At 44.0% G+C, this 15748-nt stretch overlaps 1 pseudogene; it reads left to right on the top strand.

Annotated features, from left to right (window-relative positions):
- Positions 1-784: 784 nt before the first annotated feature.
- Positions 785-11978, top strand: LOC126505017 (BCL2/adenovirus E1B 19 kDa protein-interacting protein 3-like; annotated as a pseudogene).
- Positions 11979-15748: the final 3770 nt, after the last annotated feature.

Genomic DNA, 15748 nt, shown 5'->3' with positions numbered 1-15748 from the left:
TAACGGGTGATTTTTGGAAGGGTTTGGAAATGGCTGACCAATGACAGCATCACTGGAGGGTTGCCTTACAGCCACCACCAGAACTCTGCTAAATGCACTTCACCCGCTTTCCTATGAAAGTTACTGGCATGCTGCAGCAACATATTAATGAGTTACCTTGGTCCTTTGAAGCTTATCTCTCAGGCTAATTTAGTAGAAATGGGAACCGGGTACCTTGTGAGAAAGGAACACATTTTTCTGAGAGACTGAACGATACTTCTGTCGTTCACACGTGGCTCAAGTAACAGGTGCTTAGCATTCAGCCTCAACCACCGTCAACAAGCAGCCTACCTGTGACTCTGGGGGCAAACACAAAATACTTTACGGCCTCTCGATTTTGGAACTATCTTTCTCAACCAAGGGGCAGTCTCACCCTTTCTCCTGGGCGAATGTGGGCATCTTCTGTATCAACATTCGGATTTAAACACCTTGCTCGCCCTCTGAACTCATCAACACCGCCACTTACCGTGACTCACCTTTACAAGAATACACGTTTATAATGGTGACTCTATTTGCTAACCGATTTGAGAGAGGATTTGTAAATGATTGACAGATAACTAATGACTCCAAGGCATCCCTGCCAAAATCCAAAAGGCACTCCACGATGTCATCTGAACCCATATTGCACGAGGATGTTAAAGATCAGTTAATCAGTTACAGTCACTGTAAACTTCCTGAGTGCACGCTTCCAGGACTATGGAGGCATATCTACGCTGGGCTGTTATCCTTGTAAAATTAGACTTACAGTGAACAACCTGCAAGACCATGCCAGCAAGTCCCTTTAAGAATGTGACTTATCTGGGGTCAGGAAGAACAAGCATCCGAAGTCACCCATTCAAATAGACTACCCCAGGCACCGGGAGCTTCGCAGACAGGTTAGAAGCAGGGAGTCGCTCAGTTCCTGCCACCTGGTTGCTTAGTTGTTTATCTTCTCCAGGTACCCCTTGCTGATTCCATACAGGCTAAGGTTGGCATGGTGTTTTTGTCTTTATGAGTGTTTTTCCCTTAAGCACTGGCACAGTATGTAAAGTGGTGGGCTTGTGGGTTCAAGCGCGAAGTGACTCGGTAAAGATTTTCCACTCGTTCCTATAGTACCTGTGGGAAATGGAGCAGCTGGCTGCAAAAATATTGGCTTTTCTTCGGTACTGTTCCGAATAGGTAAATATGACTCGTTTCTTACAGAACTAATCATTAAACAGAGCCCTAGTCAGTCTTTTGGAAATCAAAATGCTGGAGATTTCCCCTCCGCAGGCTGTGCTGTGGTCCACTTGTTTTCACACCCGCCCAGCGCCTTATTCGGAGGGACTGAAACAAACCCCCTCCTGCTTTGTTTCCCTTTTAGGTTCACTTAAAACATTTAAGCAGAGCAGGGTGTTGGCGGTGTGCGCCTTCAATCCCGGCACTTGGGAGGCAGAGGCCAGTGGGTCTCTGAGTTTGAGGGCAGCCTGGTCTACAGAGTGAGTTCCAGGACAGCCAGGTCTACACAGAGAAAGCCTGCCCTGGAAAAACCAGAACCAAAGCAAAACATTTCAGCAAATAGTCAGAGGATCTAAACTATTTTTTAAAAAGGAACTTCCCAGAATCCAAAGCAATTTCTCTAGGTATAAGGTCATTATTACTTAAATACTGGCCATCAAGGTGGATCTTGGACACTCCCGATTCATGGGGCTAAACTTCATATCCTACCTGTCATAATCTGGCAGATGGCATGAGCAAGCGTCCAATTGCCAGTTGTTTCTCTGGCCCCAACTACTGGATATGACTATGTCTGTGGGAAGTCACAGAACTCAATTTTCAGTCTTTGCTCAGTACTTTAACAGAAATGTTTTAGCTGGGTGGTGGTGGTGCACGCCTTTAATCCCAGCACTCAGGAGGCAAAGACAGGAGGCTCTCTGGGAGTTCGCGGCCGGTGTGGGTAAAAAAAACATGTTTTATCTACTAAGTGTTAAAGGGAAGTCTGAAATACTGCTCCTAGAAATTGTTTCTCTCTCTCTTCTTCATCCCCCCCCCCACTCCCCATCTCTCATTATTGTATGAGGCCTGATCTCACTATGTGGACCATTTGAACTCACAGGGATCCACCTGCTTCTGCCCTCGAGTACTGGGATTGAAGGTGTGCACCACAACACCCAGTGAAATCATTTCTTTTTTTAAATATTTATTTATTATTTATTATGTATACAGTATTCTGTCTGTGTGCATGCCTGCAGACCAGAAGAGGGAACCAGACCTCATTACAGATGGTTGTGAGCCACCATGTGGTTGCTGGGAATTGAACTCAGGACCTTTGGAAGAGCAGGCAATGCTCTTAACCACTGAGCCATCTCTCCAGCCCCTGAAATAATTTCTTTTATTTTTTCTTGTTGTTGTGTGTGTTTTTTTCTTTTTTTTTTTTTTGAGACAGGTTTCTCTGTAACAGCTCCAGCTGTCCTGAAACTGACTTTGTAGACCAGGCTGGTCTTAAATTCATAGAGATCCACCTTTCTCTGCCTCCTGAGTGTTGGGATTAAAAGTGTAGGGTACCAACACCCGGTGAAATTATTTCTTTTTGTTTTGGGGGTTGTGTGTGTCTGAAATTGTTTCTTAATAAAGTGGTCTATGATGAGTCAAATGTCTACCTACTGGCTATAATAATGTAAGGACACACTTTACTTTATATAATAGTTTATAGTATATTTGAGAAAGAATAAAACCGAAAAGGGAAACAATAGGTCTGAAATGTAATAGAACTCTTGCACAATGTTTCTGAGGCTCTGCGTTCAATTCTTGGCACTGCAATTAAGAAAAAATAGTTTAAAAATGCAGAGCAAGCTAGAAACTGAAGGGATGGCTCAATGAGTACCAACTGACTGTTCTTCCAGAGGACCCAGGTTTATTCCCAGCACCCACATGGTGGCTGACAACCATCTGCAACTCCATCTCCAGGGGATCTGACACCCTATTTATACACAAGCACAAAGAAAATGAAAAAAATCAAAGCATATTTTGTATCTGAAATCACAAAACCACAAAGAGTTTCAGAGTCAGGGATGGGGCAGAGTCTGTACACCCGGCTCTCAGGAGGCTGAGGCGGCAGGCTGAGGGGTTGAATGAACTCTGCAACAGGCAGGTCCTGTAACACTCTCTCTCTTTTCTTCAGAGTGGCAGGTTCATTGCTGCTTGCTTGCTGTGATGATGGGGATCATGTCCTTCACTCTGTGCACGCCAGGCATGTGTCTTCCTGTGACTTCCACCTTCTGCTACACCCTCAGTTCTGTGTTTCCATGTTTAGCTACTAAATATTTAGCACCCCAGTTTTCCTGGTCCCTTTGCACTATTCGGGAATATTTACACAATAATTAGGAGAGAATGTTGTGGTTTTACCTACTTAGTGCTAAAGGGGAGTCTTTATTTTTTTTTTTTAAACCTGCTTGTGGTCATCTCTTGCTGGAGCGTGCTTTCGCCTCTTGCTGCTGATCCTCCAGGCCAGGGCAGCTACTCCCTTCCTTGGCTTAACTGCAGCGTGGTCCATCTCTTGGGACGGTGGGACGATGACGTGAACATGGTGTGGTGTGTCTAACTCACTGACTGGCCACATAAATGTACTTTATCACTTCCAGGAACATCACTTCTCCTTCCGAAGGGTTCCCTGCATTTGCTCTGGCTTCTAAAACAAACAAACAAACAGACAAACAAACCGAATAAACAAAGGGCTGGGGCTAAAGCCCAGCTGCGGTTGTGTGCTTACCTTGTTCAAGGTCTTGGGTCTGACCTCCAGCAACGTCAAATGAAAGTAAGGTAAAATTTAAGAGCGTGGTCACACGCAGCTTTGAGGCCACACCTGGGAGGCAGAGACAGGCAATGTCCGTGAGTTTGAAACTAACCTAGTCTATGTAGTGAGTTCCAGGCCAGATAAGGATACATAATAGCCTCCCTTGAAACCAAACAAAAAAAAGTTGAGAAAAGGAGAAGATGGGTAGACACGTGATGTTGACCTCCTGCTGCCGCAAGCGTAGCATGTGGTCAGGCACACCCATGATAGAGCTGCTTACATTTTTCAATGGGTTTTTTCACAGTCTTTCGATGCATTTACATTTTTCTTTTTTTTTTTTTTTTTTTGAGACAGTGTCTGTGCTTGGCTCTGGGTGGTCTATACCAGGATCCTCCTGCTTCAGCCTCGGGAGCGAGAAGATTATAAACGACACAGTCTCCTCCTTTTGAGTCCCCACTGTGTGGTGCCTGGCTGAGTTCTGATGAGGATGATCTCATTGAATCTTTAGGAGCACCCGGGTTAGGGAAATGGTAATGATTCTTTCCCCTAGTCACTCCTCACAACTATCAACGGAGGAACAGAAAACTGGAGGCTTGTGAAGGTGTTTGCTCAAGGCCCACGGGCTGCTGAGGACTGGTTTGGGACCCCTGTCCAGTTGAGAGTTGAGGCACTTAGCACTCCTCTTCGTAGGCTTTTAACGGGGCGTGGGCCAGTTCTGACTTCAGGGTTTGTCAAGTCGGTCAAGCAGTATGTCAGCTCCTGTGGTAAAGGGCATGGCCGGCCTAGTTCCCGGTATTCTTTTCTCCTTTCATAGTTTGTCAGCTGGTTATTGACATTCTGGTAGAGCTATCTAGTGGTCTGTAAAGGACAAAGTTCTGTCGTAGGGCATGACTTCTAGCAGGGCAGAGTGTCCTTAGAGAGATGATAGAGAGAGCCTGCCTTCTGCGTCCCCAGCTGAAGTACACAGTGGCCATGCCCTTCTTCCTCCCACTGCAAGGCCTAGACGGTCTAGGGAGCCACATCTGCTGTCTGCCCTCTCGTTGCTTCTGAGTCATCAGTGAGCAGATTTCTGAGGACAATGATAGACTAGGGTAGCGGATGAGATGGGCACCCTAACAAAGCGACCAAACATAAACCAATTTTATCTCTACACAAGACGCCTTCCATCACCGAGAAGCTGAAACCCTAGAGGATGATAGAGTTCTCAGGTAAACTAGAGTTGAGGGTGGAGGAGCGAGGGCTGGAACTGGACTGTTGAGCCCACACTTAGCACGTGGAAGGCCCTAGATTTGATCCCAGCTCTTGTACCCCCATCACTACCCCGAGGAAAACGGGCTTGGCCAAGAATGCCCATGCTTTCCAGTCACAGTTAGGGAAGGGACCGTGGGAAATCCTTTTTGTTGGGGAACCCTTGGATTGGTGACAGAACAAGTCCCTGTTCTCTCAAATCCTGATTTTCTGCCTTCATTCTGATACCGTGGGACTTAAACTCTCATATAGAGGCTGCCCAAGCCTGGGCTGGGGGCGGTTAGGAACATTTGGAGAATTTTCCTTTTTCTCTATTTAATTCATTACAAGGGGAGAAAAACATACTTTCATGTTTCTTCTTCTTTTCCTCCTCCTCCTTCATCTTTCTCTTCTTCTTAGACAGGATCTCTCTATATAGTACTGGCTATTCTGAAACTCACTCAGTAGACCAGGCTGGCCCAGAACTCAGAGATTCAGCTGCTTCTGCCTCTCGAGTACTGGGATTAAAGACTTGTGTCACCATGCCTAGTTTATGCTCTTTTTAAAATCCAGCGTGGGTAGGGACTTCTCATGGTTGGCTAGGCTAGTGTGCAGCTCATCCCAGTCAGAGGCTTAGGCAGAGGAAGCTAGAGGCGAATCCCTTTAGTCCCAACATTCCACAGGGGGAGAAGTCCTTGTAAATTCTCTCTAGGGAGCTCCAGGTCAGCCAGGACTACACGGTGAGGCCCTGTCTCAAGAATGACAACAACAAACATAGCAATCTGGAATAGAAGTCCTGTGACCCTGCCATCACACCCATTTCAAAAATGAAGAACTGTACTCAGCTGGGCGTGGTGGCCTATGCCAACAATCTCAGCACTTAGGTGGGTGTAGCATGGGTGGACCGTGGAGGATTGTGGGTATGAGACCAGCCTGGGCTACTAAGTGATGATAGCACGTCTCAAAAACAAAGCATAGGAAAACAAAAATAGTCAGGTGTCATGCTTTTAATCTCCCTACCCCAGGCACTTCCTTCTGAGTTCAGTGCCAATGCGGGTTACCTAGAGAGTTCTAGGGCCAGCCTGGGCTACAGAGTGAGACCCTGTCTCAAACACAAACAGAACAAATACAAAACTGAGGCGGAGGAATCACGTAACCATCACAAGGTTGAGGTGTGGCTGAAACAATGAGGCCTGTCGTCACTTCCCGAAGTCTCTGCTGGGAAAGCATGACCTTGGGGAAGACTAGAGTAAGTTTTGCCTTGTCATCCTTAGTAAAGTATGTTCCAGAATGTGAACCTGTTAGCCAGTTCTTTGGCCATCAATGTATGGCTGCTTTTTAACATCACTTCCGCCACCCTCCCCACCCCATAATTGACGAAGGTTTTTAAATTTAAACTGGAAACCCAAGCAATACTTAAGTCGCTATCTCTGGCAAGTGTAGAGCTAAGAAACCAGCGCTGATCGTCTCTGTGGGGGTTGGGGTTGCTACTCTGGTAATAAATCACATAGGGGATAGTGGTGACCGTGTCTGATGGTCCCAGCCATTGTTTCCTAGAATTCCCCAAAACACACAAGGCTTGGCATTTATTTATTTATTTATTTATCATCCTAGAAAGGTTCAATTAGAAAAGGTCAACATTAATTTCCAAATGAGCTGGCAATCTAATAAAGCTATCCTGGGGCCCATGGCAGCTGTTGAGAAAGATGGGCTGTGATGAAGGGGACACAGACACCCTCTGCGCTCTTTGACAGAGTGGCTTTTGAAATAGTAAGGCATTGACTAACTTTAATAAACTAATACCTTTGCATCTGCTGTCTCCTTTCTGTCACAAACTCCTGTTCCCTTCCAGGAGAAAATTCTCTGTAGGCTGATACCCACCTCCAAATGACCTGTCTTGATGCTTGTGGCTTTGGATATCAGGTATATTAAGTGGCCCTTTCTCTTTCCTTGTTTGTTTGTTTCTGTTGTTTTGAGATAAGGTGTGTTACCCAGGATGCCCCGGAACTCACTATATAAACCTCAGACTCATCTGACCCTGTCTTCTGTGTGTTGGGATTAAAGATGTGTGTCCCCCAAACCTGGGCCACTTCTGTCACTTTCTACCAAGTCAGATACTGTTTCATTTCTATTTTCCTTAGGAATCTACAATACTTGTACTTCAGATTAAACTTCACTTGTTTCTTGAGGGGAGCAGAGAATTCTTTCTTTCTTTTTTAATTTTTTGAGACAGGATTTCTCTGTGTAGCTCCAGCTGTCCTAGAACTAGCTCTGTAGACCAGGCTGACCTCAGCATCTTCCTGCTTCTGCCTCCCGAGTGCTGGGATTAAATCTGTGTACCTCCATACCCAGTTGGCAAACGATTTAATGGCCCATCCACTCCTCAATATTTCTGAGACACAAGAGGCTAATTATCTTAGTCAGGGTTTGAAGAACACGCCAACATGTAAACTTATAAAAGGCCCTTATTAGATTGCCTGACACAGTTGAAGACTGGGTAGTCCAAGCTGGGACCCTCACATCGAAAGGCAGCAACAATGCAGCCATAGTCTGGGGGCTGAAAAACTTGAGGCTCCCTGCAGAGAGTCTATGACAAAAGTCTAGGTGGAGTCTGATGTCCATAGATAGTGATAGCAGCAGTCCAGAAGTGTGGAGATACTCCCATGCACGGAGGAGCTTCCTCTGTCTACCTTGCTCCATCTTGGGCAGCCTGTGAGACAGGGCACCACACCCCCTGCAATTGATTGCTGCCCTAGAGAATGCTCTAAAAATGCCCTGGAAGACACATCAGAATGTGCTTTACTAATCTAGGTGCCTTCTGGTCTGACGATCAAGGCTAACAATCACCTACTGGGGTAACAGCATTTATTATTTCATGGTAGCATGCTAGCATTTTTTTTTTTTTTTTTTTTTTTTTTTTTTTTGGTTTTTCGAGACAGGGTTTCTCTGTGGTTTTGGAGCCTGTCCTGGAACTAACTCTTGTAGACCAGGCTGGTCTTGAACTCACAGAGATCCGCCTGCCTCTGCCTCCCTAGTGCTGGGATTAAAGGCGTGCGCCACCACTGCCCGGCCATGCTAGCATTTTCTATACATCATATTCAATAATATGAAATGATGTGGGATTCCCCACTGTATACTGTGAATATGTTTTATTACCATTGGTTAATAAAGAAGATGCTTTGGGCCTATGGCAGAGCAGAATATAGATAGGTGGGAAAACCAAACTGGATGCAGGGAGAATGAAGTTAGAGTCAGGCAGATGTCATGTAGCTGAAGGAGAAAGATGCTAGAACCTTGCTGGTAAGCCACAGCCTCGTGGTGATACATAGATGAATAGAAATGCCTTAATTTAAGATGTAAGAGCTAGCTAGAAATATGTCTGGACCATTGACCAAACAGTGTTATAGTTAATATAGTTTCTGTGTGATTATTTGGGTCTGAGCTGCCAGGAAACATAAATACAGTCTTCCTTCATAAATGGCGCCCACCTTCTGGGGCATGGACCCACATAAGACCTAAAAAAGCTTAAAAAAAAAGAGGGCTTCTAGACCACAAAAATGGGAACTAAGTGTAGCTTCTTGGTAGCCGCTTTTTTTTTCTCCCCCAAATAGGTTCTGTTTGCTGGCTGCAAGCAGACATGAGCCTTTTTTAAGAGCCAGCTTCCTGGTTCATGATGGTGGCATGAATGGTCTGGCTCAGTTGGGAGGTCCTGCTACAGAGCACTTAGGGTTTGTGAGCGAGTGGTGCTACAAGTTTCTTACTGGGGATACAGACCCGCTGTATCCCTGGAGCTGGGACAGTGAGCATGACCCTCAGAGGTGATGAACATACCTCCGCCATGTTGGACAGGACAGAGTCAACAGGCAAAGCCACAGCATTAGCCTTAGCCAAGCTTGCTTAGCATTTAAACAAAAAAGCACCCCTGACCAGAAGATGATTACAGATGCACAATAAAGACAAATTCAGACATTAATAAACCTCTGAACGGGTCACAGCATGTTTAAAAAATGTACTTAGGCTTAAGAAAAAAAAAGAAAATGAATATAGGCAGTTATATAAAGAAATAGTTTAAAAAATAAAGTCTTTAAAGAGACAGTAAAAGTAATATAAAAGAGTACAGACAGTCATAGATTAAAGGAATAAAGATAATAAATAAATATTAAGAAGTAATAGAGAAAAAAACAAGGCATGTAAAGATGGAATATTCACAGAGAGTCTGGATTATGTGTATTATTGTGTTTTCTTTGGATTTTGACTGTTAATGAGCTAACCGCAGAGAAGCATTTGGTTCTGGGGTCTGCTAAACTAGACCAACATATATATTTAAAGGTATCTTGACCTCAAAATTTGAGTCTAAGGATATGTTACTTTGAAAATGAGGTTCTGCTTTTTTTCCCCACAGATGATAAGAACCTGTGGATTCCTTTCAAGATAATGTGGTTTGATGGAACAAGACTCCCTGAACCCTAAAAATACTTCGCCCAACAAACAGCAGGAAGCAGTTTGGAGAAAACTACACCCAAATTTCCAAAATAATTGTTTATAAAAGTTTATTTTCATTTTAAAAGGATTGGTTATAAATGATTAACAGCCGCAGTCAATTTCTGAAAAAAGGGGGGATCTGATTTGAGATGAATATTTGTATGGGTATGAATCTTGTTCTACAGATACAAAATTAAGGTTGATTTTATTACACTGTACATATGTATTTCTGCTCTTGTTTGGTATTGTGTTTATGCAGCTCATTTTAAAATGTATAGTTAAGAAATACAGATTAATAGATAGTCACCTGTAATACTTAAAATTCTAGTCATATTAGTTAGATTTTCTATATATACGAGATATATTTCAGTTAGATAATCTTTAACACCTCAAAAATACAGAATATGGCATTTAAAATGTTATAAGAACTTAGTCTTTTCTCAACAGTGAGACATATCTGTTTCCAGCAGCACCAGTTATTTCAGAGAAGTTGATGGGCATTGAAGAAACTCGTTATGGAATTTTCCTTCAATGTAACATGGCTGTCCATTGGGCAAAAAACTGCTCTTGTCTGGACTGCTTGATGGTGTACTGTATAAACTGGACATGCCGGGGTTGCTGCCTGAGGGCCAGATACTGTCATACTGCGGCCTCAGTGCTCCCAGTCTCCAAACCATGTCTCACTTAGCTGAGCCGCCACCCCTGTACAACAACAACAACTGTGAGGAAGGGGAGCAGCCCCTGCCGGCCTCAACAGTTCCTGGGTGGAGCTACCTATGAACAGCAGCAATGGCAATGATAATGGCAGTGGGAAGAATGAAGGACTGGAGCACGTACCTTCCTCTTCCTCAGTCCACAATGGAGACATGGAGAAGATCCGTCTGGATGCACAGCATGAGTTGGGACAGAGCCGCTCAAGAGGCAGCTCTCCCTGTGACAGCCGTTCACCACAAGAAGATCATGTTTGATGTTGAGATGCACACCAGCAGGGACCATAGCTCTCAGTCAGAAGAAGAAGTTGTAGAAGGAGAGAAAGAAGTTGAGGCTTTGAAGAAAACTGCAGACTGGGTATCAGACTGGTCCAGTAGACCCGAAAACATCCCACCCAAAGAGTTCCATTTCAGACATTCTAAACGTGCTGTATCTCTAAGCATGAGAAACAGTGGAACCATGAAGAAAGAGGGCGTTTTCTCTGCAGAGTTCCTAAAAATCTTCATCCCATCTCTCTTCCTTTTTCACATGGTGGCTTTGGGGCTGGGCATCTACATTGGAAAACGACTGAGCACCTACTGAGGGAAATAAAAAGCACCTGGAAATGCACATGGCCTATCAAGTGGTGTATTGTAGTTTGAATTTGAGACCTATTGTAAGCATGATCCCCAGCCTACAACCCTATTTTTACATACCCAATCCCAGTAACTCTCAAATCTAGTACTTTACTCAAACTCTGTTGAGGCATTTTACTAACCTTCTTCCCTTTTTGGCCTGTAAGACGCATTAGAGATTCCTCACAGAATTTCCTGTTGTTTAGAAATTTGCAAGAGCTTTTTTCAGCAATGTCACCAGCAGATTATAACCTCATCAACAATGCCACCATTTCCACCAGATTCACACCTGCATCATTCATGCTAGAAGCTGAATTCTAGCCATGCACCTACATCTCTTTCTAAATGAGGTCAGGTTTGCAAACAGTACTACAAAAGTTTTGTTTAGTTTTTGTTTCCCAGAACAAAAACAAGCTTGCCTAAGCTTGAATTTATAGTTATTAAAAACAAAAGAAAACCACCACCCCCGCCAAAAAAAAAGCAAGACATATGGAAAGAAATATTGTGGGCAATAAACTGGACATGCAAGACCCACAGAAAAATGACTGCTAGACTTGCCAAAAGAAGATGAGACAGTCCTTCAGGGTTCCTGCTTCATGAAAGAGTCTGCAAGACATTCTGCAGGATACAGAAGAAAATGACTGACAAACTGCCAATATAGGCAAAATAGTCTTTCAAATTTCCTGCTTCATGAGAAAATCTGCCAGATACTGTGGGCCTGTGGACTGAAGATGGATGCCCCAGTGTTACAGAAGAACTCTGGGTGACTGTCCAGACACCGAGATGTCTCTGTCAATTTTAGAGCTTTGGGAGTTGTTTACAATGCCCTCCCTGTTTACTTAGGTAATATTATATCCTTCTGGAGTCTTTGATGCAGTTGAAGAGGAGATAGTTATAGTTTTCCTTAATCATGATAAAAGATAAATTAGACATAAAACTTTAGACTCACAAAGAAATATTGTAACTATAATTCTTGTTTGATACTTTGTTACATGTAATTTTTCTATGATAAAGTTAAGATGGTGTGGAATTCCCCTCTGTACACTGTGAATGTATTTTATCGCCATTGGTTAATAAAGAAGATGCTTGGGCTTATGGCTGGGCAGAAGATTTGTAGGCAGGAAAACTAAATGCAAAGATAAAGAAGTCAGAGTCAGAAACCTGGTGGTGTTGGTGCAAGCCTTTAATCCCAGCACTCAGGAGGCAGAAGCAGGCGGATCTCTCTGAGTTCGAGGCCAGCCTGGTCTATAAGAACTAGTTCCAGGACAGGCACCAAAGTTACAGAGAAACCCTGTCTTGAAAAAACAAAAAAACCAAAAAAAAAACAAAACAAAACAAAACAAACAAAAAAAGACAGGCAGATGCCATGTAGCTACTGAAGGAGAAAGATACCAGAACTTTACTGGTAAGCCACAGCCTTACGGTGATCACATATTAATAAAAATGGGTTAATTTAAGATATAAGAGCTAGCTAGAAATATGCATCGACAATTGACCAAACAGTATTGTAATTAATATCGTTTCTGTGTGATTATTCAAGTCTGGGCAGCTGGGAAATGTAAGTACACTCTCTCTTTACAATGAAACATGTTTCAAATGACGCTTCTTACCAGAAAACCTCCCAGACCATGTTCTAAACAGCTTAAGACCTTTAACTGTATTTATGATATATTTGCATTTTTAAAATAAATTCAGGGGCTGGAGAGATGGCTTAGAAGTTAATAGCACTGGCTGTTCTTCCAGAGGTCCTGAGTTCAATTCCCGACAACCACATGGTGGCTCACAACCATCTATGATGAGATCTAGTGCCCTCTTCTGGTGTGCATATATAATGCAGGCTGTTCAAGAGTCCAGCCATTCCTTGATGACCCAAGGCTGAGATCTCAGAACTTGGTAGAATGAGACAGCAGGATCCTAAGTGCTAGGCCAGCAACCTAGGCTACATAATAGGACTGTGTCCCCATGAAGAATTCAAGAACTCTGATTTGAAGTCTTTCTGTCATTATATTTATTTTCTATATGTTAGTTCTTCTGTAGAAGGCTGAGAAACTTATTGCAAGATAAATCTGCCTTGCTAGAACTCTGAAAAGCTCAGGGGGGGAAATGATTCCCAAACCCACTGTGGAATGATTATGTTTTTTGTTTTTGTTTTTGTTTTGGATTTTCAAGACAGGGTTTCTCTGTAGCTTTGGAGCCTCTCCTGGAACTAACTCTTGTAGACCAGGTTGGCCTCGAACTCACAAAGATTCACCTTCCTCTGCCTCATGAGTCCTGGGATTAAAGGTGTGCACCACTACCGCCCGGCTTGGAATGATTATGTTTTACATCTAATATAAAATATATACTTTATAAATATAAAAAATTTTCTTTTAGCTCTTACCATCTCTTAAACATTTTATTTAACTTTAAAATATCTCTTGGATGTTTACAAGTCTATTTGAAGCATTTATCTTAGAATTTAAAAGTTTAACCATTGAAAATTAGGTAATGTTTAGTTTTTGTCTTTTCTGTCCCCCACCTCTTATTTGCTAAGTAGTGCAGACTGGCCTAGAACTCATGATCCCAGCCTCGGTCTCCCTAAGTGCTGGCACAACAGATGAGGGCCTCTAAGAGACCTCACTTAACATTAGTACAGTCGTGACAGGCTCCAGACTAACAATACTGGAAGTAGGCCTCACCCTTACAATAACTGTACCCTGAGGGGGACCACTCAGAATTGAGACAAATAAGCACTAGATTCTCCAGAACAGTAAGACTAGCTGACCTAACTCGTACATAGGTTGCCAATTTCCTTACAGCAAGGCCAGTACCAATCCCTGTTTGACGAGACTCCTGCTCAACCAGGAGTTCAACCCCCACCTGAATCCAGAATTCCCCTATCCCCGCTATCCTTTACTTCTTCTTCTTTTTTGTTTTGTTTTGTTTTGTTTTGTTTTGTTTTGTTTTTCGAGACAGGGTTTCTCTGTAGCTTTAGAGCTTGTCCTGGAACTAGCTCTTGTAGACCAGGCTGGCCTTGGATTCATAGAGATCAGCCTGCCTCTGCCCCCCCCCCCCCATGCTGGGATTAAAGGCGTGCACCACCGCTGCCTGGCTCCATCCTTCTTAAAATCTCTGCCATAGCTGAGCTCTTTGTTCTTCCTAATCCAATCATGGTGTCAGAAAGGCTGGAGGGCCGAAGCTCTTTGCCTTTGCATGCAAACTCAGACTCCTGCTGGTCCTGGGGGGCTCATGACTTAGGGGCTCTTGACTTAGGCATAACAGCCACCACCTTCAGCTGCCCTTCGTGTTTTTGATTTTGGAATGCAGGCCTGTGGATGAGCACCAGTGATCTCTCTCCTGACCTGTATTCCAGGGTGCCAGGGAAGAGCTCTCTTTAGTGTCCCTAGACTAAGTACCTCATTTCACTTGTTTACATTCCCCATTGTGCCACAGGACAGGACAAATCCTGTCATTCTCACTGGAAACATTTGCCACGATGACTATGAAAGCCAGGCTTGGTGGCTTGCACCTGTGAGTTTCTTGTGATAAGGTCTCATTCTTTAGTGTAGGCTGTACTCGAACCCCTAGCTGTTGGTGCTGTTGCCTCAGCCCTCCCCGTACTGGCATTGCAGGTATGTGCCCAGAAACCTGGCTCGGGTATGAACTTTAACTATGGTAGAGTTATCAACTGTGACCCCAGAGTATTGGTTTAGTCCTCTGTAGCATTCTGGTAGTTTCTGTGGAAAGGCGACAGAAACCTGGGATACCATTTTGTTTGTTTGTTTTGTTGTTGTTTTCTGAGACAGGTTTTCTTGGTGTAGCCCTGCCTGTCCTGGATCTAATTTTGTGGACCAGGGTAACCTTAAGCTCAGAGATCTGCCTGCCTCTGTCTGTGAAATGCTGGAATGCTGGCCACTGCCTCCGAGCTCCAGACTTCATTCTCATTCTCAAGATGTTTAAAGAGGGGCTTACTTGGATGGGAGAGGGTTTAGCATTTGGCTAAGCCCTTGCTTCCTTTTTCATTTGGTCAGATTCTCCCCTCCCCATCCACACCCCTGCCCCGAGATAAGGTTTCTCTGTGGAGCTCTGGCTGTCCTGGAACTCGTTCTGTAGACCAGGCTGGTCTCAAACTCACAGTGCTCCACCTGACTCTGCCTCTCTAGTGCTGGGATTATAGGTCTGTGCCACCACTGTCAGGCTCAGGATTTCCATCTGTGTGGAAAATACAGTCTAAGCGTATCTAAGGTCATTATTTATTCGCTTTTAGAGTTCTGACTTTATAACTCTTTTGTTGTACAGTAAAGTAATCCTTCATCTAATTAAGGCACACCTGGAAACCTCTTTCACACAAAATATATGTGAACATATTCATAAGACTTACAGAACTCTCGCCTTTAACTTTCATTTCAGTGACATGGCCTCCACATTTCTGGCTGCGATGGTTAGAATCGCCTCCATGGACTTTCAGTAACTCTGCTAGCATTCCCAATGGCGTTCTCTTCATGTGTGTGGATCTAGGACAGGGCATCTTCTTGCCTAGCATGTGTAAGACCCCAGCATCATGCATAGCACCTCGAAGAAAAAGGAAACTTGGTGTCTGTTTTTGGAGACCGCTGGCTGGCTGTATCTAAGCCTCTGCAGCCTGCAGGGGCTGGATGCTGCACACGAGTGCACACACAAACACACACACACACACACACACACACACACACACACACACACTTAGCATCTCCTCTGTGCCCCATGCTGAATGTGAACCCCGGGGAGGAGAGTGGGAGTCAACGGCACAGGACTATAACAAGTACAAGACTGGCTGAGCTCACTAGTCAGCAGTGTGTTTCTGGCCTTCCAAATACTGGTACTGAGAGGAGGGTGTAGATGGGATATTGTTGGGAGCAGGTAAAAGCACCTTGACCTAGGTACTTCATTTTGACTTCAGACTCCA

Source organism: Alexandromys fortis, unplaced genomic scaffold (genome assembly GCF_014885135.2).
Source record: "Alexandromys fortis isolate MF-2015 unplaced genomic scaffold, M_Fortis_MF-2015_v1.1 scaffold_58, whole genome shotgun sequence".
In the NCBI taxonomy this organism is placed as follows: domain Eukaryota; kingdom Metazoa; phylum Chordata; class Mammalia; order Rodentia; family Cricetidae; genus Alexandromys; species Alexandromys fortis.
This window is presented reverse-complemented; position numbering and strand designations above follow the sequence as displayed.